Consider the following 8,276-nt stretch of genomic DNA (forward strand, 5'->3'; position numbering starts at 1 on the left):
GCCAGTGCTTCGACATAATTGACAGAATTCCATATACTTTTTATATTTTCTGCATACATTACTTGGCTTGGCACAACACATATTAAATAAATAAATTCTGTCTTTGTATAAATTTGTGCATGGCTCTATATTCCAAAAGCCTAGTCCTAATGATCAGTCATATCTCTATTCTGGGCTCCAGATTGATATTACACCGATCTACTTTATGTCTCCACTTGGAGATCTAAAACGCATCTCAAGTCCAACACCCTCCAGACTGACCTAGTATACCTTCAGTGTTCTCTGTTCTGGGATTGTCTTCACCATTTACCTAGTTACATTCATTGTAGTGAGTGAAATAATACACGTTGTAACTAGTGCTCTATATATAATGAGTGAGAGACTATAGTAAAAACCATCTTTGATACCTTCCTCATTCCATCTGCCAGACACAATACAGTGCAAAGCTCTGTTGAGCATATATCCTAAAGATCTATTCAATTCATCCACCTGTTGTTTCCCCCCCACCCCATCACCACTCTAATTTCCTCTTAACTCTTGACTAGATTATGCAATAAACTCTAAACTGGACTTGCCACATCCACACCTGCCTCTTTCCAATCTGTTCTCCGTATTTTAGCCACTGTGGGGTCTAATCTCGGGCAAGACTTGGTCTAATATTGCCTCTCTGTCCACCCTCTTAAAACCCTTCCCATTGACCTCCACAGGTTTAGCAGCTTCTTTTTCCTTCATCCTGCTTTATGCTCCTTCATATGTCTCCTTTCAGTTCCTCTGATGCTCTGTGCACCACAGGCCCTTTTACTGTTTTCCTTACCTCTGATGTCTTCCTATACCCTTCCCTTCCCTTCTCCTGATTTAATTTAATTCAATTCAACATGTAGATCACAACTCTATGTCATCTTGACTTCATGACTAATTCAAATATCCGTTTTACTCTTTTATAACACCATGTACCTCTCCTTTATAGATTTTATCATAATTATGATTTGGTGTTTATTTGGCAGAAGTCATTTGGTCATATCGCTTTCATCAGATTATAAGCTTCACGAAGGCGCCTAATTTTGTCTTTTTCTGTTCATCCCTGGATCCCCAGCACTTCATCCCATGATTGACACATATTGGACAATCGATAAATGTTTGTGGAATAAATGAATGAATGAATACATGAATGTGTGACTGTAAAATATATATGAGGAAATTCAGGGACATTAAGACATTCTTATCCAATTGCAGTTGAATCTGATCTTGAAGCTTTCTGGCTAGTGAAGTCAGCTAATCAGTAAAGGCCCACACGATTCCTCCTCCCTGCCGACATCATCTCTGTTGACAACCAGAGTGTAAGGCTTTTGCTCTCCTCTAAGCCCCTAGGACCTCAGCTCTTTGTGTCTTACCTTGGTACTCAACGCTGCAGCTTGCTGCAAACACCATGAGTGCATGAATCATATCTTATTAAACTATTGCCATGATGGCAAGACAAGTGGTATCAAGGAACTGCCAGCTTTAAGGCCTTTGTCTTCCAAAGCCTTTCATCCTCTGCTGGAGGGACAGAATCTTCCAATGCTCTGTTCCCCAAACCCTTGGCTTCTGCCTCTACTTCGGCCAAATTCATTTATTAATGCTCAGCTTTAAACAAATAAACAAATACAAATGTTCAGGCGTTTTTATGGCACTTCTTTCATACCTATATCTCTTCGTGGACAGGTGTTTGGGAGAAGCTGGGTTGTCTCGTTCTTTTTTCCCTCTTCCGACACCCAGCACTGAGCCTTGGTGGCAGCCCGTCTAAGGTAATGTTTGCTGACTTCCACTGACTCATGAAAACCAGGGACAACATAAGTTTTCCTTTTCTCTTGGTCCACACACTTGTCCTGCAGTATGGTATAGTTGCCAGAGCACTTGGTTATGAGTCAGCAAACTTGGGTTTTAGTCTGAGTCACCTAGTCTTAGTTTTCTCATCTATAAAAGAGAGAAAATAACCCCGGTCCTATTCATTGCAATGAATTGTTAAGATCAAATAGGATGATGAGTACAGAGGCATTTTGTAAAATGTAAAGGATTCTCCAGATGTAAGGGATTATTATTATTTTCTTTAAAAAAACCCAAAAAACCACAGACTGAAGTAGCTAAGACTAACTTGTGCCTCCTCCCAGCTAAGCCTATAACTCGCAATGGGTGCCAGAGGCGTCGCTGGCTTTGCTCTTTATGCAGCCAAAGGGAATGATTCATTAGTTACTGTTATGAGGCCCATATATGCCGCACCACCTGAGTGTGTGGTCACTGGTGCCAAAGTTATTTGGTCACCGGAATGTGAGAGAAATGCCTGGAGCACATCACTCATGCTCGGTGGGTGGCGATAGTAAACTTCCTTCTGGACTGGGAGATTAGATTTGATGCTAATATCTGTTAGAGACCCTGTCGACAGTGAATGAGTGAAAGTTACAGCGTGCCTTCAGCAGGCACAGAAGAAGAAGGACGGCCTGCGGCAAAGGGTCAACTCTACCCCAAAAGTACCCCATGCAGGTGTGACTTGGCCACATTTTATTGTGATGGTCGGTTACTTCTTCTGCTCCTCCCAATCGTGTGTGAATTCCTTGAGGGCAGGGATGAGTTTTAGTCATCTTTTCATTTCCAGCCCTTGAGTCTTATTAATGCAGAGTACGTGCTCAGAAAACCTTTGGAGAGTATTTGGCGGACTGAGAAAGAAAATGATGGCTAAGATTAGGTTTGTGGTCTGGCAGAGTGGCAGACCTATGACCAGATAGATACTAAGCGATGTGCTATGTATGTGTGAGGACAGAGGCTTCAGAGAAGGCTCCTATGGCAACACTTGCGTTGCATCTTGCAAGAAGAGACGGCTGAAGCCAGGGGAAGAACGGAAGAAACATGGCTTAAAAGGTTCAGTAACGTTACATGCTTAAGAGCCTTAGATATTTCAAGATGCTTTTGCATCGTCTCAATTCTCACAGAAATTCAGATGTGACGAGGGCACTCCTTACTGCCACATTCCTAGATCAAGAAACAAAGCCCCAGGTGGCTTAAAGAACCTGACTGAAGTCACATAGCAGGTGGGAGGGTAAGCCAGAATTGGAACTCTCATGACTTTTATTTCTTTGCTCTTCCTTCTAGAGCACACTGCTTTATGTAGTAGGGCATCCAGACTATTCTTTTGAGTGTACCTAATGGTGCATTGGAAGAAGTTTCCAGAAGTCATTATGAACTGGGCAGAAAAATGAACTGTTATCAGAGTTTGGAATGGAGAGATTTCTTTGTTAGTTGGTGCTTTATTTACAAACAGAAGGAATTCACTGCCTATAGCGTAGACCCCAAGTGCAGGAAAGACAAGAGTCCAATTCATCGTGACATTAACAAGCTGGCTGGGTATGGAGAGCACAGATGAATCTACCAATTATCACCCGATATTTGAAATAAAAAAAAAAAAATCCTTTGAATTAGAAAACAACCTCAAACTCCTTCTGTAGGACTCTTCTCTTTCTTTCATTTCTAAACTTATGAACATCTGAAAAAAAATCAAATCCATATGCTTTGGGATTAATAGCGTTTAAGTCATCGAACAGCATTGCATAAGAGCTACTCAACGTCCAGGAGTCAACATGGCTTTCGTCTTCTAAATGAAGGCTATTTGTGAGATGCAACTCCAAAATGTTAAGCACTATATATATTCTTAACGTTCATGGACTTTTTCAGATTCGATGTGTGATCTGGAAGCAAGTTGTTTTCATTCTTGGCCTCAGTGTTCTCATCTATAAATTGGGGCTTGTTGGACCATCCCCATGCTCCCTCCCCGCCGTGACATTATGTGGTTCTGGCCCGGGGCTGCTTCTGGCTCACGTCTATGAGCCTGCCTGGGTTCGTGTTCTGGCTCTGCCGCGTGTGAGCTCTAAGTGATTTAGTCTTGCTGGCCTCAGTTTCTTTATTTATAAAAATGAAATAAGAGTACTTACCTCATAGAGCTGTGAGGTTAAATGAGTTAACTCAGGCAAATGCTGCGATCCAGGGCTGGGACATAGAAAGCATTTCATAAACGAAAGCTGTCATTCTCTTCGTTTTGATATTAATGACGGCAGCTACCACCTTCTAGGCAGGTGCTACATGCTCTGCTGGGATTGTCTCGTTCAACCATCACGACAACCCTACCTGGCGGTAATATTTTTATCTCCTCTTTTATAGGTGAGGAGACCGAAGCTTAGGAAGCTTGGCTCCAAGTTATACAGGTAGTAAGTGGCAGAACCAGGAGTTAAAATGACTCTATAGGATCAAAGTAGGAATTTTAAACTATCCTGCAACTCTACCTAGATATGGGCTGTCTCTCCAGGGCTGGAGATGGAGACCTGCTGTAATTTGAAAACCCCCTCCGGGCTAGGGCCGAAGGTATGATTCAGAAGGTAACAAGTAAACACCAATCTGGAGAACAGACTCATGTTATTCATAAATCCTCAATGCATCGAATTTATTCACCTCCTAACAGTCGCTTTCCCCCTTTAACATCAACTTATTATTTCTGTGTTTCTGAGGGTTTTTTTTCCTCCCAGCGACTTGGTATCGTCCAGTTAAATTCAGCCAGCTACTCGAGGATATACCACTGTGGATAAGGAAGAATACTGGAGCATTATTTATTATATTAGCAAAACCCAAACCAAATGAACAAAATGCAGCACACGATCTTAAATAAAGTATATCCACAATATGCCTATTAGGCTCCTGCTGACAATAAAGAGGTAGCTTTGGGTATCTATTTTTTTTTAGGCGAGCAACCCTTGGTTGACCTCACAGATTGCAAGGAACTTGTCAGCTTACAATCCCTTATTTTTTATTTTTTACGCCTACAGCACCTGGTCTTCCTAGGTGGTCTCCCATCCAAGTACTAACCAGGCCCGACCCTGTTTAGCTTCCGAGATCAGACGGAATTGGGCGTGTTCAGGGTGGCACGGCTGTAGACTCCATACATTTCTTAAACATACGTAAGGAAAACCATCCTGTCAAACCATCCTGTGGCGTTTTAAGGCAACGAGAATCAGAGGCATGAGCAGGGACTCCCTCAGGCTCTCCCTCCAGCCTCATCTCATGCCACTCTCTTTCGCTCTCTTGTGACCTACCCCGAACGGACTTTCTTTTAGTTCTTGAAACATGTCACACTCCTTCCTACCTCAGGGCCTTTGTCCCCCACTTCTCGCCCTCCTATCTCCCTTTGCTCTTCGTCTTGCTAATTTCTATGACTTTTCCAAAGTCAGCTCAAACCACCCTGATTCAGGGAGGCCAGACAGAGTCCACCTGTCGCACGCTCTCGGAATGCCTGGGCAACCAGTGGTCTAATGTTGGTCCATCTGCTGGGTGGTCAGCTCCTTAAAGTCTCGAACATTCTTTTCTGTCATTTTCACCATTATGTCCCCTGGGGCAAGCACGCTAATTTGTATGCTCAATAATGAGTAAAAAACTCATAGGTTCTTTAAAGGTAAATATCATATTTTATTCCTGGAACCCAGTTTGCCTCAAACATGAGTGCATAAAGAGATGACTGGGAGACATTGGATTTGGAGTCCAGGAATCTGCTTTTTTAACATCAATGCCGTTTGCACCACACTAGCAGACAGGACTTCGAACACCACGGAGAAAATAGCATGTGTTATAGAGTCAAGACCTGACTTTAAACCCCATTCACTTATTAATTCAAAGAGTATTTTGAGTGCCAGATACTGTGCTGGATGCCAAAAAAGACAGCAGCAAACAGTACCTGTGTTCAAGAACCTTGTATTTTGGTAGGGAAAGGGGAGAAGGGGAACGAGCATTGTGATACACTGCACATGTGCCATGAGAAGGGTATGCAAAGGCTGCTCTGGAGACCCAGCTTTGGGAGGGTCCCAAACATCATCGGGGTGGGCCGGAAGGCTTCCTGAGGACGTGAGGGCTAAACTGAGATGAGGTGGAGGAGGTCTCCTGAGGTTAGTGGGGCTGAGGTGCCTCGGGAGGCATGGCTGATAATGCAAGTGGGAGGCTAGAATGGGCAGGGCAGGGCAGGGGACCTCATCGTGGCTCCAAGACAAGGAAGACGATGGTTCGGAAGGTGACATCTCTGAAGGCAGTGAACCTCAATGGAGAGTTCACCAAATTCCAAATCATTTCCATATTCTCTTTCTCTTAGATGTATGGAGAGTAGGTGATGGTGCCTACTTAAGACTCTCTTCTGCCTCCTTAAGACTCATCCTGAATTTTGAAGCACACTTTCCCTTTGTATGTCACTTTAATAAAACTGCAAACAGATCAGAGATTGGTCCCTCGCGACATGTAAAGGGCTCAGCTAACACCAAGGCAATAAAGTGAAGAAAGTGGGTGACAGCACAGAATTTCATAAGTATCAAAAGTTAATTTAGGGCTTTTATATGAAACCCCCCAAAGGTCCTGATAATAAATTCTCGTTCTCTTTTCCACAGCCACTCCTCCCTCCCCATCCCAAACTCGTCTGGACTTCAGAGCCTCCCCAGCCCCCCAGAGGTGTTCTCTGGCCTTGAGGAGGGTAGTGAGCTCAGGGACTGGCAGATTTAGGGCCCTGTCTTCTCCCCTTTCAGAATGAGACCACCTGTCAACTTGGGTTACTGTCCTTTGGATGAAGGGACATTTTAAAATCACTCTGAGCCAATGACTCTAAAAGACATGTGGTCTCTTGCTGATAGAGGATAATACATTTCTAAGTTCAGCAATGACAAATAACCCTTTGCAAGTTATTAATACTTCATAAAACAAGCGCTCCAGCTTTTGTTTAGTTCCTGGCTTTCTCTTCCTCTCTTCTATTGTTCTTTCTCCTAATTTTTTTCCTCCTCTTCTTCCATCTGTCTTTTCTCAGATTCCCTTCATAGTTCTGAGTTTGGCTTTGATTGCTAAACTATATACTTATTCTAAGAATAGTTTGCTAATCAATGCTTTGATAACCTCTTTAAATTTTCAGATATGATTTTTTAAAAAAATTACTTGTCTCTGTTAGAACTGTTGTGGCTTCGCTTCAGATTCGTTTTTAACCACCTCGTTAAAGGGGATTTCATAATTTGTAATTTTTTTCTTTAAGGCTATTTTTTTTTTTAAAAAAAATTTATGTGTTCCTTCTTCTTTTCATCCTTTATTTCCCTCCTAAGGTTCTTTCTACTTCTCTCTTTCTCCTTTACTAGATTTCACTTACCTGCCAGCCTCCCCGCCACACCCCTTCCCCTTTCTCTTCTGTTTCTCTCAACTTCCCTTCCTCTGTCTCTGGTGTTGATTTTCTTATTGGTAAGCTTTAATATTATGGAAGAAAAAAAAAAAGTCTGAATTCACTGGCATGCTCACCAGACCAGCTGTGGCTAGAAGCAATAAGGGCTTCCATGAAGGTTCTTTATGCTTCACAACAGGTTGGTTTTATTTCGTTCATCATCATGGGTGCGCCCTGTTGGCGCTGGTTCGGTCTCTAAGGAGTTGGCCATTTCTCAGCGTCTGGACCTTGGAGATTTCGCAGATAGGCCCGAGGTCTCTGGCCTCCCTCTGAAGCGCTGGCCGCCCAGGAGACCATATGAGGCGGTGGGTTTCTTCACAGTTTCTCGACTATGCGGTGGCTTGTTTCCATTTTGATTCAGTGCCTCATTCAGCCTGTGATAATGGCCAAAGAGTGCTGGTTTTCTAGATTTCTTAGACTTAAATGAAGGACTGGGAGTTTTGGGAGAGGTGTTTTTTCTTGAACTCCTTTGAAGGCATCTTCGTACCCTCATAGTTGTCTTGGGCACCTTGCCTTGGCTTCTAGCCCTGAATGGACAGGTGGCCTTCTTCTTCTTGTCTTTGGTGCTTGGAATTGGTTGTCTATAACTGGTTGGTGCTTGTGGTTTCCTGGTCACCTTTGCCATGTCAGTGCCTCCCAGTGGTCTGCCCCAGGCCTCCGGAACTCCCTATATATGCCCCTCCCCAGGACAATGAGGGGCCGCACCCTTCAGTTTTGTTTGTTCAGCGAGACTCTCCTCTAGCCAATAGCAGCCCTGGAGGGGCTTAGACAACACAGAGCACCATCCTGACACATCCGTGAGGGCAGGGACATGCTGGCAAGGACAACATGCTCTTCTGGAGAGACACTGGTGGAATTCTTTTTTACGAACAGCTGTGACAATCTTCTAGCTTCTTGGTGGAGATACTTTGTGATTAGAATTAGTCCATTTGTTTCTCTAGGTAGAAGGTCTCTCATCTAGGTTTTGTCCCCTTTCCCTAAGAACTGTTTCTGTTTGCCAACTGTAACCGGGCAACCGTATTCC

At 43.5% G+C, this 8,276-nt stretch overlaps 1 non-coding gene across 1 annotated transcript; it reads right to left on the reverse strand.

Annotated features, from left to right (window-relative positions):
• Window positions 1-4,835: 4,835 nt before the first annotated feature.
• LOC120622580 (5S ribosomal RNA) lies at window positions 4,836-4,954 on the reverse strand. Its single transcript, XR_005658495.1, has one exon. It is a non-coding gene; the product is annotated as a 5S ribosomal RNA (ribosomal RNA).
• Between the last annotated feature and the right edge of the window lie 3,322 nt (window positions 4,955-8,276).

The sequence above is a fragment of the Pteropus medius genome, unplaced genomic scaffold, assembly GCF_902729225.1.
Source record: "Pteropus medius unplaced genomic scaffold, Ma_sr-lr_union100, whole genome shotgun sequence".
Taxonomy (NCBI): Eukaryota; Metazoa; Chordata; class Mammalia; order Chiroptera; family Pteropodidae; genus Pteropus; species Pteropus medius.